A 22,076-nucleotide genomic window follows, 5' to 3' on the forward strand; every position below is an offset into this window, starting at 1 on the left:
TATTAAGCCATAGCTTTATCACTGGAACAAGTGACTTTAAGAATAGAACATAGCATTAACATTTTATTGCAAAGTAATTATATTTTCTGAGAGAAAAATCCAGTAGATCACTCTTTATGGTGATTAATGAGGATGGAGTGAGTGGAAGAAGGGCATTGTCTCTCGTGCTTATAATTTTAAGTTATTTTTACGTATATGTTTAAAGAATATTAATTATAAAATATTTCAAACATAGATGAGTATGATGAACACAATGACTCAATACCCCACTCTACAGAATTTTGACTTTTTGTAGACACAAAGTTTGAGGTTTCCTCAATACCTCCCTGTCCCTCAAATTCCATCCCTGGCCCTCCCTTCCCAGATGCAATCGTTAATTGGTAGTTATAATATATGGCCTTTATTATGTTGAGGTAGGTTCCCTCTATGCCCACTTTCTGGAGAGTTTTTATCATAAATGGGTGTTGAATTTTTTTAAAAGCTTTTTCTGCATCTATTGAGATGATCATATAGTTTTTCTTCTTCAGTTGTTAATATGGTGTATTGCATTGATTGATTTGCGTATACTGAAGAATCCTTGCATCCCTGGGATAAATCCCACTTGATCATGGTGTATGATCCTTTTAATGTGTTGTTGGATTCTGTTTGCTAGTAGTTTGTTGAGGATTTTTGCATCTATATTCATCAGTGATATTGGTCTGTAATTTTCTTTTTTTGTAGTATCTTTGTCTGGTTTTGGTATCAGGGTGATGGTGGTCCTGTAGAATGAGTTTGGGAGTTTGTTCTTTCCTCTGCAATTTTTTGGAAGAGTTTGATAAGGATGGGTGTTAGCTCTTCTCTAAACGTTTGATAGAATTCATCTGTGAAGTCATCTGGTCCTGGACTTTTGTTTGTTGGAAGATTTTTAATCAGTTTCAATTTTGTTACTTGTGATTGGTCTATTCATATTTTCTATTTCTTCCTGGTTCAGTCTTAGAAAGTTATACCTTTCTAAGAATTTGTCCATTTCTTCCAGGTTGTCCATTTTATTGGCATAGAGTTGCTTGTAGTAGTCTCTTATGATGCTTATCCCACTACTGGGCATATACCCAGAGAAAACCATAATTCCAAAAGACAGATGCACCCCAATGTTCACTGCAGCACTATTTACAATAGCCAGGTCATGGAAGCAACCTAAATGCCCACTGACAGACGATAAAGAAGATGTGTTACATATATACAATGGAATATTACTCATCCATAAAAAGGAATGAAATTGGGTCATTTGTAGAGACATGGATGGACCTAGAGACTGTTATACAGAGTGAAGTAAGTCAGAAAGAGAAAAACAAATATCATATATTAACGCATATATGTGGAATCTAGAAAAATGGTACAGATGAACCGGTTTGCAAGGCAGAAATAGAGACACAGATGCAGAAAACAAACGTATGGACACCAAGGGGAGAAAGTGGGGGTGGGAGGGGTGGTGGTGCTGGGATGAATTGGGAGATTAGGATTGACATATATACACTAATATGTATAAAATAGATAACTAATAAGAACCTGCTGTATAAAAAAATAAATAAAACTTTAAAAAATTCAACATAGAAAAAATTATACCTTGAAAAGGAAAATTATATCTTGAATTTCTTTCCCTTGTCTGTGGCAAAACTGGAAATTTGAGGACAATAAAAATAACAAAATATATTGAATATAATCTCAGCACATTTTGTCATGCATTTGCATATTCATCAGCATTCTCAGTAGTTTATTAATACTTTTCAATCTTACACAATATGACTAATGACTTCTAAGCTGGATATGTGGAAATACTGGGTGTTCGCCCTTCCCTAAATCACATTAAATGGAAAAGGAAAAAGAAAATCTGGCAGCAGTGGATCATACAAGCATAATCTGAAGTTTCTACACGTGCTTGCTCTCAGGAATGGCTTAAAGCAAAGTGTTTTGCTAACAATCCCAAGGCTAGGTCAGAGGAATAGCAGCTAAAAGCTCCCCTGTAACCCTAACCTGGAGGGGTGGAGCTGGGAGACTCAGAGCGCCACCTCCAGTGGAAATGAACGACACGACGCTGACCCTGTCCTGGGTTCCAGAATCCTGTACCCAATTATCTGTTTGGTTTCCACTCCTTAACACATCCAAACAGAACTCTTGATTTTCCATGACGACTCCAGCCCACACACTCGAGTCTGCTCCTCCCTTGAGTTTCTAATCCCAGTAAATGGCACCCCCAGCCACCTTTCCTCACTCCTCAAACCATCATCAAGCCTGTTGGTTCTACCTCCAAAAAAAAAAAAAAATCCCAAACCTGCCCATTTCTCTCCCCCTCCATTGCTCCCACTGAATCCACGCCACCATCATCTCTCATCTGGACAACCCCCAACACCTCTTACTGGCCTCCATGTTTCCGTTCTTACCCTCCTACACTCCTTACCCCCCCCGCAAAGATGCTCAAATGATATTTTAAAAATGAACATCAGATCAGGTCACTTTTCTGCTTGAAACCCTCTAGTCTGTTCCCCAAGAGACAAATAACTGTAAAAAAGCCCAGATAATAATAATCATGAAAAAGAATCTGCTCCCAATGAGAAATATCAGCATGGAAAAGAAAAAGAAGATCTTCCTGTATGGCAGGTGGATACTTTATGACATTCTATTTCATCTTTATAACACCTCTTCCAGGTAGAGAGTATTTTCTACACTTGACAAGTAAATAAATTGAGATTTACAGAGGTTAAATAACTTGTCAAAGGACCTAGGACTACTTTGATGAAACGGGAATCTTTTCATATTTTTTAAGTTAACATACAATAAAATTTTCATTTTTAGTGTTAGTTCTATGAGTGTTGACACCCGGATAGATTTGTTATCCTCACAACATTCCGGACACGAACAGTTCCATCACCCCCCAAAACTCATACCATCCCTGTGTAGTCACAACCTCCCCCCACGCATAACTCCTGGAAATCCTTGATCTGTTCTCTATCTCTTGAGCTGTCTCTTTTCAAGAATGTCATGTAAATGGAATCATAGAGTATGTAGCCTTTTGAAGCTGACTTCTTTCATCTGACATAACTATTTTGAGATTTATCCAAGTCGTTGTGTGTATCAATAGTTCATTCCTTTTTAATTGCTGAGTAGTATTCCAATGTATGAATACACCACAGAGTGTTTATCCATTCACCTACTGAAGGACACTTGGGTTGTTTCCAGTTTTTGATGATTATGAATACAGATCTTACAAAGATTCATGTACATGTTTGGTGTGAACGCTTTTCTTAGTGTAAATTCCCATGAGTGGCATCACTGGCTCATATGGCCAGTGTATGCTGCACAAAAAGAGCTTTCAGTATCCTTAGGAACCAACTTACTGGTAGAGAGAAACATTTAAAAGGTTAATGAATAGGAGGTAGATACAAATACAACAGCAATAATTTCAAACACTAAGGAGGAGGGAAGAGTACTGATCAAATAGTAAGTAATGTCATTAAAGTAAGAAAATGAAGAAAATAGTTAAAGGGTTACTAGGTATAGAATGAGTTATGATAAGTTATGAGTTGGTGATGAAAGATACAAACTTAAAGAAAATAAATCTAGAAAACAACATAGAGGAGATTTAGACCTTCAGACTAGAGTGTTGTTTTATGACCATCACAATCTCTCTGTGATACTTCCATAGTCTGGGCTACTGCTTTCCTGCATATCACAGTTACACTGATGGTAGAAGCTCTTGGGCTTATACTGTACAATGTTATAAAAGCATGTCTGGACAGATGTATTAGTAAGGCTGCTATACAGAGAAAGTAAAATGCATCATAATTCATGCTAAAATGGTTATTTACATACAAGAATGGGAGGCAAGAAAGGGAAAACACTAAGACATAAAACTTTATTTTTCCAAGCAGGAAGTTAAGAGTTACAGATGCTGTTAGGAAAATAATCTAACAGAAGAAATAAGTTCTATACACAAAAATTGCCATTACGATATCTAAACTATTGAAAAACTGAAACATAACAATTTTCCAATGATTACTCAATGGAATAGTGGGCTTCTGTGAAAGACTAGAAATAAGAATACACTGGGGAAGCAAAGAAAATGGTAATTATATAATTTAAATGGAAAAAAGTTACAGAAAGCGTGAGAAAATACATATGCATGTGGACAAATGCAAAAGGAAATATACAAATTAAAGTGCTTGTGTGGCCTAGGAAAAAACAAATAAATAAGAAAGCAAAAGATCTGTGACAACAAAATATCAAATCAGATTTCTCTGCCGCAGCCAAAACAAAGGTCATTTTTTTGACTTTCTCAGCGTTGGGGTTAGCAAGAGAAAGAAGGCAATTAGGCAACATCTAAGTGATTCTCTATAATAAGGCATTATGTCAATGAGGTCAAATTAACACAAAATGTAGATTCTCGACATTATCACCAGCAGCAAAAAGAATGTGCTTCCATTTTCACATTGGAAGGTGTGTGACAGGGTGTCATTCCTCACCCAACTTTTTCCTTCCAGACAGAGCTGCAAGTCTCCCGTTCTTTAGGAACTTCCACACTTCTGGGTCTTCCTTTTCCCTGGGGGCCCTTCTCACTGCTCAGATCTGCCCCCTCCCTGCCCCAAGACTCTGCTCAAATATCCTGGTCCCATGTCAATCATATCCTGGTCCCATGTCAATCATATCTCAATAACGCTGGAAAAGAAAAGAAGAAAATAGAAAAGAAAAGGAAGGAAATGAAACAAAAACGAAAGGGAAGGGAAGGGAAGGACGAGCTTCTGGTTCCTAGAAGCTGACCCTGACAACCCACGGCAAAACCTTGCATTTTCCTCTGTGTTGTAGCATTATCTGAATCAATTGTAATGATCTCTTGATAATTAGTGTTTTAGAAATAATAGAACACTGACTTCCATGGAATGTAAACATCCAATCCTAAAGTTCTGTTGTGTACTTAGCATTTCTGGTGAACTGTACAAGCTCATTAGTAATAAATAAATAAATAAATAAATAAATAAAGGAACATTGTTATAATTATCATTTTTAGTTGTATCTTATCCAGTTAGATGAAACATTTGTTTACTGATACCTAAAAATACTTAGCAATACCAATATTATCAACACAATTAAGTCCGCAGCTAAGTGCTATTACACCATGTCCTGGATGGTAATGCTGAAATACAGCTGTGTAAGAGTTTGCCCAAGGTTCATACAGCTTGATATTGAAGGAACCTCTGAGAGGTTGGAATCACTGCCACTTTTTGAGCATACTGGTGTATCTGTAACCCTGTCATGAGAAGATTAAAAAAATTGCCGTACATTTTCAATATTTGTTTTCAACAAAAAATAGAATGCAATATCATCATAACGTTTATAAAATTATTACAAAATGTATTTAAAATCTATTCATTACTAGTGCGGTATGGGAGACGTGGTCCATTAGTGGAATGAACACAAGTTCAAAGTCACACAATTGCCTTTCTAAGGATACTTGTTCCTTTGAACACGCTTCCTCCAAGGCAGAGGACTTCTGTTCTAAGGCAGAAGCCAGAACATGCCTTCCCAGGCCCCTTTGCAGCTGGGGCCCAGTCATGTGACCTGGCCTCCTCCAAATTGGTGCCCCAGCACCATACTTTGCATGGCAAGCTGGTGACTCAGGAAGCAGGTGCCGCAGGACCCATGTTGGTGAAGGTAGAGATGGATCAATCCTGTTTTTCAGGCCAGCTGTGACAGGGGTTTAGCACTAGGGTCCAAGCCCTGCCTCAGTGAAGCGGTCCATGGCAACTGAGCCCAGGGGCAGCACTGGGGCTCTACACTGTCCTATGGTAGGCCTGGGGCGTTGGTCCTGGCTACACAGCCTCTCAGCCTGGTCTTCTGGGCCTCCTGGAGATTCTCTGAGCCACCCAGTTCTTATAATACATTCCTCTTTTGTTTAACCACCTAGCGTAGATTTCTCTTGGTTGTAGCTAAGAGCCCTGCCTGATCCATCTTTTTCTTTCAACCATCTTAGAAGAAAGCAGGAACACACGTCTGGGCTCTAACTAAAAGGGATTCAGTCAATGGGCTAACATGTTATCGTCCTAAGGTTCAGCAACACTGTGAGATAAATTGGAGCAAGTGACATGGAGCTTTGCAGTGCATTTCAGCCACACACGTGATCCTAGTCTGAGAAATGCAGTGTAGCAAGCACTGTAGTTCCATCCCTTGGCATACACTCTTCCTTCCTCTGGTTTCGGCACTCCCCCAGTTTTTCTTTAAGAAACATCTCTCCCTCATTGGAGATATCTGGCAAGATGGTTAGGCATGGTGCCGTATTCTTCCCTTGCCAAGAGAGGGGGAACTGCATTGTTTCCCAGGAATTTGAATCTTTGGTAGAATGACAAAAAAAAAAAATTTTTTTTAAGTGATTGGAGGGTGCATCCCTGAACACAGAGCAATTCCTACTGCAGGCTGTCCAGGGCTGCCTTGGACTCTGTTCTTTCAAAGCCTGGAACACTGACTATTCCTTTGGTCTGTGAGCACCCCATGGCCTTCCCACAGAGTGTGTTTTTGCTCATCTGCGTGTAAGTTAGTTGCTATGGTTTGCAACCAAAGACCCTGACTGATAAAGACCTTGTCCTTTGGAGAGTAATTCCTGTAATGAAGAGCCCATGGATGTCTCCGAGGCACAGTTCAAAAGGTCTGTGACTCAAAAAGAAACTAGAAACTATTTTCCACCAAATCTGTCCACAGAACAGATGCGAATGTGGGGCGGTGCTCTGATTCCACTCATAAGTAAAACCAAAGAGCTGTGAGATTCATCATCAAATATTTTTCAAATTTAACAATATGACAGTCAGCTCAGGAGAGTAGAGAAATACCTTCTCTCTAATTACTGACTGGATGGCTAGGCTGTTGGCCTGTCCTGGTGGTGAGAGGAAGGATAGGAATGATTAAAGCCTTCCCATCTGATAAGTGAAGCTGGAGTTCCTGGGCCATTAACTCTTCATTAGCAGATTCTCCGTGGTCACCCTGCCCCAAGGGAAATGCTGCTCTTTGTCAAGCTCGCTTTGAGCCTGTATCAAACGGGCACATCTCTCTGCAGAGGGGTGTCAAGGTTGTCTTACTGAGTCCCAATTATACACATCTCCAAGGCTCAAGCGGACAGGAAAGCAGAAGCCTTGAAGGTAACATTAAGCTATTTTTCAACTTTGTCAATAACTCGGATACCACTCACATCACAGCCGCAGAAAAACACTCTGTCCCTTTGCAAATAGCTTCCTATCAAAGAGCTGCACGCTCCTATAGATGAGAAAATCACTGAAGCAAAAAAGCCTGCGGGAGACTGCCCGTGTGCATTCAAAGGGAACACTGGGGAAAGGAAGAGAATTTCTTAAAACAATGTGGGTCTTCCTGACCCCAGAGAAATGACTTGTTTAGGTATTTTGTTATATTTCCTCCAACTCAGCCACTTTGTCCATGGCATGGATGGATCCTTACCAGGTTGCCATGAGAACCAAAAAAAAAAAAAAAAAGTTTGAAAGAATCATATCAGGTCTATTAGTGGTTTCTTTAAAAATATACCTCATCTGGGCCTCCCTGGTGGCGCAGTGGTTAAGAGTCCGCCTGCCGATGCAGGGGATACGGGTTCGTGCCCCGGTCTGGGAGGATCCCATATGCCGCGGAGCGGCTGGGCCCGTGAGCCATGGCCGATAGGCCTGCGCATCCGGAGCCTGTGCTCCGCGACGGGAGAGGCCACAACAGTGAGAGGCCCGCATACCGCAAAAAAGAAAAAAAAAAATATATATATATACCTCATCTCTCTCATCTCTCTACATGTGTTATATGACATCTTGTATATTCAACATGAAGGAATAGTAACCACTTAAAGCTTCCCAATAGCACCATGTAATAGACAAGGATGATGAGACACAAAAAGGTGAATAACTCACCCCATGTTACACAGCTAGTAAGTTCATGCAGCTCAGGTGAGATAAAAGGTTGGGCTCTTAACCACTAGACAGTGTTGCCCCTTGAAAGCTCTATGAGAAGCTACTTGGAAAGCATGCAGTCAGTGAAAACATTCTTCATCCACCAGAAAACAAATGGGAAGCAGCTCGTTCCTTACTTCCCAGTGTTTCTTAGTCTGTTTTCTGTTTAGTGGCAAGGGATTTAGGATGCTATTAAAAATTCCTTAAACTGAAATTGGTCATTCTCCATGTGATCATGATGGAAAATATTTTTTTGACGTGTGTTCCAACTGTCTATTTCAGACTAGTTCTTCTGTCAATTTCTTGGACGTGACAAGTTATATAAACGGGGAGCAAAGCAACCACATCTCTGGAAATGCTAATCGGTGCTACTTCAAGTACATTCTCATTACTAAGCAAAGTTGCTGCTCACTGCACCCATCAATCTTCCATCCTCTATGCAGACTTCTGCACCATCTCCCACAGAAGAGAAAATGGGAATTGCTTCAGCCACATTATTAAATCTAAATTGGACAATAACTTGGAACTCTATTGGTGCTACATGGACGACAAAACAATACAGGTTCATAATAATGCTGCCCAAACATTGACTTAAAGAAATAAACTGATCAGGCAAGCCGCCTATTTTGTCCTTGGAGTTATGTCATCCAGGTCATGGATGGTGGTTCAGACCATGGTTAGATAAACTGGATTTAGATTCTAGAAGGTTGACCTTGGAAGTAGGTCCCACATCTTTCACCCCCTGTGCCCTGCACAGCACTGAGCAAATAGAAGGCATTTTAGATACATATTTGTTTATCTAAAAATAAGTTATTAGCAAATTTCGACATTACTACTTAACATAAATATTTCATGTTCTATATACTAGTTTTCAGAAAGTGGGGAATTAAAAATAATTTAATGTCTTGAAGGAAGAGGAGCTGAGGGCTTCCCTGGTGGCTCAGTGGTCGAGAGGCCGCCTGCCAGTGCAGGGGACGTGGGTTCGTGCCTCGGTCCGGGAGGATCCCACATGCCGCAGAGCGGCTGGGCCCGTGGGCCATGGCCGCTAAGCCTGTTTATCCAGAGCCTGTGCTCCGCAACGGAAGAGGCCACAGCAGTGAGAGGCCCGCGTACCACAAAAAAAAAAAAAAAAAAAAAAAAAAGAGGAACTGAATGTGAATCAGCAAAAGCTAGCATGATACTAGGATGTATGTCCTATGAATATTAAACAGGTAAGTGCTTATAGGTGAGGTATGATTATTAGCTTTTGGAAAGTGAGGCTGTTGGCCTCACATATTGGTAAGAGGTAGAAATAACTTTCGGGGTTGGGTGTGGACTTGGTCTTGTAATTACATTGTCACCCTTCCTGGGAGGCTGCCTTGCCCTTGGCAAGATGACAGTGTTTGACAGACTATCTAGGGGCACAACTTGGGCAGAAAAAGATGTGGGTTTTCTACACAGGAATACACTGGGTAAAATTCACACAATATCCTTCTTGCAGACCAGAGTTGGCCAGGTATTTATGATTATATTCAGCTCTAATACCATATTTTAGGAAGAAAGAAGACTTACTGGAATATAAAGGGAAGTCAGTAGGGTTCTCAATAAAGGGATGGGAAAGAGAACGCTGGATAACAGAAATGTCTGGGGCACTTCTAAACTTTACTGTTTTTTTTTGAAAGGAAAAAGATGACCTATTTTCCCTCCGTCCCTGCTGAGGAAGATAAAAAGAGGTAGTAAGCAGAAACGCTGGCAGATGACATGTAGTTTGACACTGGAAAATAACCTCGTGACAATTGGGAGTGAGGTGTGTTAGTGAAGAACACACCTGTGGCCAGGAAAGAGACCCGTGGACGCAGGTGGCCAATGAACTGTGTGAAACCCACCAGGACCGGCTGCAGCACCTCCTCAAAAGTCAGAGAGAATTTCCGGCTCTGCAACCGTAAGAACAGAGCCCTGGCCTCCAGCATTCCCGAGAAAGTGATAAGGCAAAGAGAACATCACATGACTCTATTTCCAAGTCACTTCAATTAGGGGCCCAGCAAGTTCCTGGTGTGGTCAATGTCCATTAAGCTAGATTCTAGGCTCTTCCATGTGCACTGCCTCACCTAATCTCTCAAGAACTCATTACCTCCATTTAACAGAGGAGGAAATGGAGGCTGAGAGGGGTTGAGTAAATTGTCCGAGTTACACAGGAAGTACGCGGTTGGGAGGAAATAAACACGGGCAGGCTGAACCCCCGTTCCATCCTCCTTCGCCACGCTCCACCATCCGTGAGCACCCCCTGCTCCGAGGATGAAAGCACTATATTCTTCACTCATTAAGAAGGTTACTAGAACACTTGGAATTGTAACAGTGAGTATCTGCTTTCCATCGGGGCAAGAACTCTGGTGACACCTAATCATCTATTTCCATCCTGGTGCACTGCAGCGCTTCATCGACCCTCGGAAAACAGAGCATTTTGGAGGCTCTGCCAGAGTTAGCACAGCCCCAGAGTCCCAGTTAGCGATACGGCTGTCTAGTTCAAACCTGACTGGACCCAAAAGGCAGCTGCTTCGAGGAAGCACTGGCGGGTCACAGAGGCAGGCGCCGGGGTTAACGGGGTCACTGCAAGATCACCTCTGACTGCCTTGAGTGGGCATGAGGCTCAGAATCCAAGGTGCTGATGCGGAAATGCAGCCAGTGAAACTGACTTTGCTACACCACTGAGCCAGCCTCAGGGCAACTCATCCGTAATGAAGCACGGAAAGGGAGCGACACCCAAGGAGGGCCTGACAAGCTACCTGCCACTGCAGAGAGACACGCAGAAAGCCGCTGACTTGAGCAAACTGGGGTAGTAACTGCCAACATTCATGGGGTGCTTACGGCCCTGGGCACTGTGGCAGAGAATCCACATGTATTAATGCTCTACATACAGCCTGTGGCATGGGCATTATAATCAGGCCCATTTGACAGATGAGCGAATGGAAGCAAGCCAAGGTTCAGTAACTTGCCCCAGGTTACACTGTCAGGGAGTGGAGAGGCCAGATTACAAACTCCAGAGACCACATGTTAACCTCTGTGTGGTAGGTATGCCTTCCTTCCCTGCCTTTTTGGGCAGCTGTAATTTTGCAGTGTTTAAGAGGTTAGACACAAGTCAACCAGGCCTGCTGTGAAGCCCAGCTCTACCTTTTGCAGCTGTGTGATTTGAAGCAAATGAATAACCTCTCTGTACCCCTCAGTGTCTTCACCTTAAAACAGACAACCACATTGATAAGACATCTAGGCCTCAGAGGGTGGAAGTGAAGCAGCGACCAATTTGCAGCTCAGATTATCTGCGGGCTCATCTGGTGTGAGAAGCCACTGGGACTGAGCCTGCTTCTCCTTCCTCTGGATCCTCCATCAGCCGCTCTGACCCCTGCGCCCAGTGTGTGTTTGGCCCCATGACCAAAGTTTGACATCCACGCCACACCCCCAAGGGCAGAGGCAACAAGAGCAGGCACGGTGTCACCCCGTCCTCCCTGTGGGGCCCAGCTTGCGCTTGTGGTTCCACCTTGTCTCTGCACTTCCCACTTGACCTCCATCTTCGCCTCCCGATGGCCTAACCACTGGACTTCAAGCTCCAGCATCAGATGCAAAGACAGCAGCCTCGCAGACACTGATCAACCAGCTCTTACAGTTGTGAAAGGTCAAATCATATATACATACATGTATGTGTATATCTATATATATATACATGTGCACATATATCTACACACACACACGTGTATATATGCATGGGTGCATGTGTGTATACATCTGTATCTGTATCTATATCTGTATCTCCAGGTGGTTCCACTTCTCTGTTTGAACCCTGACTGATAGATCCTGGATGGGTTGCTTCTGGGATTGTTTCTTGCAGGCATCTCTCTCTCTCTCCTTGTCTCTTGCTTTGACATTTTCACTTGCTTTTCTTACATTTGCTAATAGCACCTCAGTGGCTAAGAGCCATGGCCAAGCCATCTATGATGAACATGACAATAATAATATTCAGTTGCAGCCTCTATTTCCTGCTTGCTTATTTGCCAAACCCTATGCTAACATCTTTTCACACATTATTTTATTTAATCCTTACAATCAATGGAAGCAGGGTTTTTTAAATACCTATTTTATAAATGAAGAAATTGAGGCTCAGGGAAGCTGAGTAACTCACCTAAGGTCATAAATAAGAGTCTATGTGCCTCAAAACCAAAGCACTTAACCACCATGTATTGCCTTCCACTGTAAGTGATCCATCCAGAACACAAGTCTGGAGCAAAATGCACATTTATATGAAATTTTACCCCATCTTCTTCCAGAAACACTAAAGCACCTTAAAAGGAAAACATAATGTGAGGTACGATAATTAGGGATAAAAACAGAGCAGAGAAACTCTAGAAAAGAAGTTGGTACCAGGAACCTGTGGGTATTTGAATTTAAGTCTATACAGGAGATTAAACTCATTAGCATAAATCTGTATGCAAAACCTTTCCCGCAAAATAGGCAACCAAAGAATGAATCAATTTTAAGGCATACTGTCATGTTTTCTTTTAGACCTTGTGTACAATTTATTCTCATAATTGCCAGAAACCACAAGTGAGGCATGGAAAGACTAGGAGGCTTGTCATATCTTTAGGAATTAGAAAAGCTCTTATATAAAAATAGAACAACTTGGGTCTTCTATCACACTGCTGAAAGCCACACTGGGGTCACTAAACTCTCCTTGTCTCTGGTTTATCGCTTAAATAAATGAGGTAGAATTACTAATTAGGCTTACAATGTTACCATAAAGAAAGTTAGGTTCAAAGAAATGAGTTTCCTAAATGCAGAATGATAAGAACACTATTTCAGGGGCTTCCCTGGTGGCGCAGTGGTTGAGAGTCCGCCTGCCGATGAAGGGGACACGGGTTCATGCCCCGGTCCGGGAGGATCCCACATGCCACGGAGCGGCTAGGCCCGTGAGCCATGGCCGCTGAGCCTGCGTGTCCGGAGCCTGTGCTCTGCAACGGGAGAGGCCGCAGCAGTGAGAGGCCTGCGTACCGCAAAAAAAAAAAAAAAAAAAAAAAAAAAAAAAGAACACTATTTCATAGCTCTGACCTACCAGCCATACACAACTCTATTTGCTTCCAGCTTGAGGCAAAAAAGAAAATGAAATGAAGTCAACTTGGTGGAACATTGTAGAAAATCTCTATCCATCTATGTGTTGATCTCATATTCCATTCATTTAACATGTATTTATTGATCACTGCTCCATGCCACACACTGTTCTAGGCACTGGGGATGCAGCAGTGGATAAAACAGACAAAAATCCCAATGGGGAATGGAGCTCACACTCTAGTCAAGCCTATTTCTGAATTTGCAAGGATCTCTTTGTTATAAATATGACTCTAACATACGAACAAGGTCAATTTTTCAATAATAATAACATGCATATAGGTCCTTACAGTTTATGCAAAACACTTTCATGTAACTATAGCATTTATTTCTCAAAAGAACCTGGGGAGTTTGCAAGAAATAAGACAGACCTCTTTAAATGAAGAGACAAATAATAACATGTTACCAAATGAAAATGAACAAAGGGCGTGAACAGATATTTCTTCATAAGGAAGAAAACCCAATGACTAATAAACATGGAAAAATATTCAACTTCCTTAGTGCTCAAATATATGCAATTTGTAGCTGAAAGGTAAAAATTTTTACCTGCGAAAGTAACAAAAATCAAAGGAAAAAAAAAAAGATTGTACCCAGAGTTGGTGAGGAACCATGAGGATGTAACCACATATGCAGAGAACCCCTAAATGCATATACCCTTTGATACAGTAATTCTGCTCTTAGTAACTCATCCAATAGAAATAATCAAAAATTTGGATTTAAAATAGCAAAAGAAAAAAAATTTTTTTAACTGTAAAAAGTAATCCAAGTTATAACTAAAATAAAGAAATAACTAAAATTAAAACCCTTCTCTGGAGACCACTGCCCCACAGGGTCAGACATCCAACACTGATGAATGGCCCTTTACAATGTGACATCTAAGGGGCACTTTACCTAAACTACAGGTACAACTGCACCCCACTGACACGCCAATCACAAACTAAATGTGAGGAAGTGGATATGCATAAACAGGAGTGAAACTAGGATTGACAAAACAAACTGGAATTCTGGAACTATTGTTGATTCATGTAAACTTTTTTTTTTTTTTTCCTATAGGTCCTCACTTTATAAAAGTCGTTTACTTTGACACCTCCCTGCTAGGTAGTAAATCTCTGTGTCTTACCACTTTGTATGTGATAATGATAATATTAATGTTGCTTAAAGTTTTACCATATGCCACGCACCATGCTGAAGGTATTATCTCCTTCCAACAAGGCCCAGAGCTTGGCACTATGACTAGCATATCTACATTACTGTGCGTCTGAGAGGAAGCTGAGAATTGAAAAGGTAACTTGTCCAAGGTCATGCAGCTAGTATTTGAGATTTGAATCTGGTGACCCACTTCTGCTCTGAATCCCATGCCCCTTAACTACTGTGCCACACACCCTGACCTTTTACCTTATATTATAGTTATTTGAAGAGTTTTTTTTTAATTTAATCCGTCCAATATGGTCCTAAGTTATATAAGGGGAACACATTTCTCACTCAACTTTGAGTATATTTTGCACCCAGTTGGCACTCAATAAATGCTTGGGTCATAAATGAACAAAACTGCAGTTGTTTTGAAGTCATTTCTGACTCTTTTACCTCATTCAATTTTCAATCTTTCTCCTGGTTGCCAGGAGAATTTTTCCTCCCAGGGGGAAAAATGTCTTAAATCAAATTTTTCCCCCCATTTTCCTTGCCATCACCTTGTTTGAGGCCTTATCCCCTCAAGCCAGACTCTACCAATAGCCTCCTGACCATTCTTCCAGACTCCAACCCATCCTGCCCACTCATAACCCTAAAATACTATTTAATCAAGGTTTCCCAACTGATGAACCCAGATGCAAGATTGAAACTCTGAGATCCCAGGGTGACCAGGTGTGGGCAGAGCTCATAGGCTAGTCACCTTTGACCAAAAGTATTCTCCCAGGTGACAAGCAGTCCTGGTGTAGGCTGAGGTTGATGATTTGTCTGGACATGAGACTTTCAGTGCTATGGGAAAACTGGGAAGGTTCCAGGCAAACCAGGACAAGTTGGTTTTGCTATATTCTCCTCCCAGTCTCCAAATCCCTTTCTCTTTAGTGCCGTGGCTCTACAAATAACTATTTTCTACTTATGCCATGTAAAAATAGGGAGGTACAGATTTAGATCAATTCAAATCCTCACACAAAGACATTCAATAGCTCGTGCTGCCTAAGAGAAAATCTTGTGTACTAAAACTACCATTCAAAGCCCTTGGCAGTTTGGCCAGGACTAATCTTGTCTCCAGCTGCCTGCCACCTTGACCCCTCTGCCCAGCCTCCTGGGTCTCTTGATTGCCCACTGAATTATCTTTTCCATTTTCCCTCATTTATCCCTGACTTCTCCATCTGGAGGGCTTTACTGCCCCCTGTCTACTTATCCAGAACTGTCCCCAAGGATTCAGCTAGGTCAAAGCCCTTTCCCAAGCCCAACCCGGTCTTCTGTGAAGGCTTGATGACCTAAAACTCAGGACAATTATTTGGACCCCTCATTGGTAGGAGTCAAGCACATGAGACCCTCCCCACTTCTTGAACTGATGTGTTGAGCGTTTCTAATTTTCCTCTTCCAAGAGTTATCTTATCCTTTCCCATGTTTATATCTTGTCTGTCCAACCAGAATGCAGCCTCTTTGATAGCAGGTGTTACATCTTACATTTATGTCCCTCACAGCACTTAGCAACGCTATTTCTTATACAGAGTGAGCACGCAATAAATACGTGTTTGTAGGTAACCGGTTAATACTTTCTCCTCCCATCCCCACCATGCGAGGAACTCAGTAACCCTTCCGCACAGATAAATGCTCCTATTTTCTGTGTGTGGCTAAACTGCCTTTTCTTTTTTCTGCCTCCAGACTCTTAGCTTTCCTTAAATGCCTGGGTAGGAGAATAGAACCAAGAGCAAAGTATAAACATGTCCCTCCTTGGTGATTAAAAAAAAGGGGGAGGGCAGAATCACATTGGAGTGGGGTGGGAGGAGGGGAGACAGGAAGGACATAAAGGTGGTAAAGGAACCACCTTTAAGAAATTTTGGAGAGACAGAGAGCATTCCAAATATAGGAAAAGAGATAGAGAAAAGGTAGGGAGAAAAGGGCTTCACGGAAAAGAAAAAAATAAATAAAATGAAGCTGTCTATGTTAGAGTATGGCCAGAGAAACCTGCAGAAAGGCCTGGCACAAACGCCAAGCTCTGTGTGGAGGGGCAGCCTGTGTGACCCCCTCCAGAAGGCCTCCGGGGAGGTCGCTGTCCAGTCCCAATTACAGAACTGAAGGCAGGCACAGGGAACTGATGGAAAATTTCCTTCAGGCAACATAATCTCGGCATAAAAAGCAAGGCTGATCCATTTCCCTTCCAGCCAAAAATAAATCAAGTTAGACAAAGGAAATTAGGCAATAGGTTTAACGCGACTCCAGCTGCAGCTGCAAAATCAACTTAATGTACCTTCACTCTCCTTCCCCAGCTCTCTGCTGTGCACAGCCCGCTCTTCTGGGAGGGCACCGAGTAGGTGTTCTGCAGGCACAGGAAATCTTTTAAGTGGAAAATGTCCACTGTCCTCTGGTGTCCAAAGAATCCCCCAGCCAGAAGGATGTGCTGGGAAGTGAGATCCAGGAGCACTGGCAGATTTGCAGGGACCTATATGCCGAGTGCGCACTTGTCACCAAGGACAGAGCACACAGTCTGTTGCCCTGCAGCCCAGCGAGGAAGCTCTGACCTTGGATTCAGGGGTGCTCTGCTCAGCACCCCCAGCTCACCACTCTGCATGAACCTATATATATATACACATATATAGATGTGTATATATGTACATATAAACTTAATCTCAGTTTATACATGCTAAAGTGGGAAAATCAGGGCCAACATGTATGTTTATGCAAAATATGTGAGGCTGTAACCAGAGGCCCTTATGAATAGGAAACCATTATATGTCTGTGTTCATGTGTCTTTGTTTGATGCTAATACTCTGTATTTCAGGGGTTAGGGATGTAGTTAGAATAACAAAATAGGTACAAAGCCAGGTCTACAGGTGGAAATTTGCTGTGTCACCTCAGGGGACAGGAAGGGATCATAAGCCCAAGTTGTCTAACCCCATTTCCTACCACCCACACCTCATCTCCACATTCCATCCCACTCTGTTAGTGACAGCTGATCCCTGGAATGTCAGACTCGCAGCTCACAAAATAATGACTGCAGCCAAAAAGCAAAAGCCACCACCTCTCCACTAACCCTGCCCCTGCCACCCAAGTAAGGAGTGAGATTATGCCTCACTTTTGTCTTCAGCTGCCTACTGTGGTCTTTGACACATGGCAGGGGTCCAATATATGCTTCTTAATAACAGAATAAATGAATGTGGGACAAGATAAGAGGTAATTAGGCAATAGGTTTAACGCGACTCCAGAACAGAAAGTTCTGCATTTACTTACAAAGAATTGAGCAATTTTATATCTTTCTACTGGCAAAAATTTGACAGCATTTGATGTAAAACAAATCAGGGACTAGATAGATGTCCTATAGAAACTCTCACACATGTATACAAGGATGTACACACTGTCTGAAACAGTGAAAGACTGGAAACAACCTAAATGTCCACCAGCATAGGAAGATATATAATCAATCACCCTATATTCATAAAATAGAATACGATACAGCAGTAGAAAGGAATGAAACACCTACACACATTTCGACATGGTTAGGTGCCAATAAACATAATATTGAGAAAGTTGCACAAAAATATATATGGTATAATACAATCCATATAAAGCCAAAATACACAAAATATATTTATTGTGTATATATTGTGCTTGGGAATGCACCTATATATATATATCATACAAATAGGAAGAAATGCATGGGAGTAATAAACATCAAATCCAGGATCCAAGGTATTTACTGGGGGGAGGGGAGGAGATGGTCTTGGGAAGGTTAATACACAAATGTTAACTGCATTATTCTTTGTGACTTTTGTTTATATTAAATATTGCATCTTTGAAGAATTATGGACACTGTAAATTACTATCTGCTCAAATGGACTTAAAAGTGTGAAACAAACAAACAGACAAAAACCATTTAGCATAATCCTGTTATCTTAACATAAACACCAGAGAAGGCCTGATATAAGTTTTTATATTATTGACTGAATAAATGTGATAAGATATTAGAACTCCACGTAATTGCTCACATTTCACATTTTTAACCTACAAATGGCAATTTCATAAGGTACATCGCAGAAAAAAATGTCATAAAGGAAATGCAAAGTTCTGCATTTAGTGATAAAACCAATCAGCCTCACATGTTCCTGCTCTCGTGGTATTACAAGCAGAATCGGATCCAGTTCTGGGACTTGCATCTTTGTAGGATGTGGACAAGTGTGTGTCAAGAGAAGGGTGGAAAAAAAAAAAAAAAAAAGAGAGAAGGGTGAGCAGAAGTGTGGTCAGGACATTGGGATTCTACTAATCATGGACCTAAGGATCCACTGAGGGACCCAAGGATGCTTATCTGGTGATGGGGTAACTTACTGGAGCCAGTGTCTTTCTTTAAATGTTTGATTGAATGAATGAATGACCTATTATCTGAGAATGTAGATACATTCCTCATAGTTTCAGAGGCCAAACACATTAGCAGCTGGAAGGAGGGAATTTTTAATGCAACCAAAGAACATCCTAACAATTATAATCATCCCAGGAAGGACTGAACAGTTTGGTTAGGTAGTACGTTTCCTAAAACTAGTACTAATCAAGCAGGGCTACAGAGAACTCTCTTTGGGGAGTTAATTGGACTTTGAGTTCCAAAGTCTTCTCTCACACTATGAGAACCAGTGCTTCTTAAACCTGAGTGAGGAACAGAATCCCGTGGGGGGCTTGTGAGAACGCAGGTTGCTGGGCTCTGCCCTCAGAGTTTCTGGGACAGCAGGCTCCGGGATGTGCCTGAGAATTAGCATTTCTAATAAATTCCCAGCTGATGCTGATGCTACTGGTCCTGGGACCACACTTTGAGTACCACCCCCCTTTTCCTTTTTTTTTTTTTTTTGGCCGCACCGTGCAGCATGCGGGACCTTAGTTCCCCGATGAAGGATTGAACCCGTGCCCCCTGCATTGGGAGTGAGGACGCTTAACCACCGGACTGCCAGGGAAGTCCCAAGAACCCCTGTTCTTAAAAAAAAAAAAGAAAAAAGGTAAATTAGCTTACATTAAGGTTTTTTGTTTTTGTTTTGTTTTTTGAGCTTTGTTCGGCTATTAGAAAAGACTGTGCTTCCCTAAATTACTCACTGCCTCCAACAGACTTCCAATTGTGATCGTCTTCTAAAGAGGACAATGCCTAGTAACTGATGCTTCCTCCAAAGGCCTTTGTAGGAAGCCATGCTCTTTGCTGTGCTTTAAGAATATAAGGACACTGGGATTCTTTTCAGGTACTGATACTAAATTTCCCTCCATCCATTTTCATTCCATCTTCTGAACCCTCCATAACCAAGGGCCCATGTTTTTAAGATAACTGGCCAGAATTAGAAATGAGTCTGGGACCAAAACACAGAGTCGTTTAACCCACAAAAGGATCCAATCTGGCTTAAGCCACATTCATGGCCAGGCCAGGTCTGGCAATGTTACTGGCCACTGACTCTGGAACGTATCCTTGTCAAGTACTGCTTTGGGGAAGGAGAAGGAAGAAGTGCCAAGAATTCTTTTTTTTTTTCAACTCAGAGGGAAAAATGTAAAACCTGGATCTTGAATGTGTTTCTGAAGCAGATAAACAAAGCCCAACCAAAATTTTAAAATCACATTTGTTCACTGGCCCGAGACAATTAATATCTGGTTTAGTCATTCAATAAATAATTATTGAGCTGCTATATATTCCTGGCACTGTTTTGGTACCTAGGAATACAGCTGTAAATAAGACAGGCAAATGCCAAAGACAGAAAAATGTACAACATATGTCAGGTAGGAAGAAAAATATAGCAGGTTAGAAAAGCCTATGCCTTTCATACAACCACCTCCCCTTGGTGCTTATTTGTTACCCAAATCCTAATGCTTAAAATAAACTATGCTTACTCTGGCAAAGGCAAATCGTCAGTGATAGAATATGGGTTACTGTGGTCTGTCCCTAAGCCACTTTTCCTGTATCATTTGAAGAAAATTGCAGCTATTAGTAGTGAAGTCCTTGGAAACCATTTCTAGTTCACTTGAAAGGTTCAGCTGCATAAGAACATGTTTAAATAAACAACCTGGAATAAATAGTGGTTAAAATTTCACCCGTATGTAATCAGCAAGCCAGCTTTTTTCATGCATAGTCCAAAACTTTTTTTTAAAGCAAATGACTTCTGAAGGTCACAAAATGGATCTTAGGTGGTCTGTTGAAACTGTTTCACTGCAAATAATTTTTCAAAGGGGTCAGCTCTGGGGGCACATGAGTTCTGATTTAATCAGGTTATCTTAGCCTAGAGAATCCACTAAGCTCCTTAATTTTAGTCATTCTTGCTGCAAGTTGCAGGTGTGTAAGAAACACAAGAGATGGAGCTTTTACATGGAATATAATTTTAGTCCTGTTTGGTCTGAAGTAAGTCATTACTGCTTTTGAATCACAATTATAGTTAATAATAGCTCCCACTTATTTGATCAATTGATCATCTGCTGCCACTGACCACCTACTGCCACTGACCACCTACTGACCACCTACTGAGCACCTACTGCACGCCAGGCACTACTGAACATTAATTATGTACTACGCATTACGGGTATTTTGTTTTTTATTTCATTTATTATATCAAGTATTTTACGTACACTATCTTAAACACAACGTTATCAGATAAACGTCAATTATCATCATCCCTATTTTACAAATAAACAGACTGAAATTCAGAAAAATTAAATAACATTCCCAAGGTCACATCCAGTTAGTATGTGGCAGACAGAGTAGGTATTGAACCCCAAAGCCTTTCTCTTTACACTCTGGTTCTGCTCCTGCCCCCAGCAGCTGAGAAGGTGGGCTGGATTTTGTGTGGATTAGCAAAAGTCATTTATTCCTCAAGAAACTTTGCTATCATTTGCCAGAAAATTGTCAAAATTACTCTATAAATCTATGGTAACTACTCTGTGGCGGGTCCTCGGATAGCTGTGCAAAAGCAGAGCCTTGGTCAACCTTCACCTGACGCCAGGCTGCCCCCATGAACGTCTGCAAGACAACACGGTGGAAAAGCATGGCATAAATCGTCTTCATTTCCAGCCACGCACACGGTACAAGGCCTGGGTCTCTCTCCCCTCCTCCCACATGATGCGACGGTGTGGGTTTGGGGACTGGGAGAGGAGTGAGTTATAAACAGTCTTAGAAACAGGCATTAAAAGCAGAGTTTTCAGGCTGACCAACATTTACAAGCAGAGACACGGTAGCTGTGTTTATGTGCCTGTGTGTGTGTGTGTGTGTGTGTGCTAGCATGTGTGTGTGCAAATGCTTCTTTTGAGAAGGAAGATGATAGTGTACAAATTAGTTAAATGATACACGATGTGCAACTTCAAGGGAAAATGCTTAGTAGCTTCCGTGAAACAGTCACTGATAACATAGCTGTAATAATCAGCCCCAGTCATCACTATTCACCAAAGGGCACCTTACTCCCCATTTCTTCTTCTTCCCCACGTCCCACACTCCCCACTAGCCAAGGATGAAACAGTCATTCTTCTCCTTTTCACACACAAGACCCTCTCTAGAACTCAGAGGGGCACTTTCATTAAGCTGCAAGTCATTACTCTTCTCTGAATAGAGTAACATTCATTTATCTCTATCTTCAATGAGAAAGGGAAGGAAATTAAGCAGGAAAGACAGCACAATGCCTTCAAGAATGGTGTATTCATGGTCGAAGCCTGCCATATTGAGTTAAAAATAATAAACGAAAATAACTGTGAGCAAAATATGCCAGCTTTGCAAAATACAGTCCAGCCTAGAAGTCTTCATTAAATGTTCCAGTGCACACAGTATGTTAGCTGTGTGTTTGTGTGCTTGAGATT

The 22,076-nt window shown here is 41.5% G+C and overlaps 1 protein-coding gene across 3 annotated transcripts in view; it reads right to left on the reverse strand.

The window, feature by feature from the left end:
* The window catches only part of DPYS (dihydropyrimidinase), a 146,779-nt gene that overhangs the window by 76,955 nt on the left and 47,748 nt on the right, over positions 1–22,076 (reverse strand). The window lies entirely within an intron of this gene.

Source organism: Mesoplodon densirostris, chromosome 13 (genome assembly GCF_025265405.1).
Source record: "Mesoplodon densirostris isolate mMesDen1 chromosome 13, mMesDen1 primary haplotype, whole genome shotgun sequence".
Lineage (NCBI taxonomy): Eukaryota > Metazoa > Chordata > Mammalia > Artiodactyla > Ziphiidae > Mesoplodon > Mesoplodon densirostris.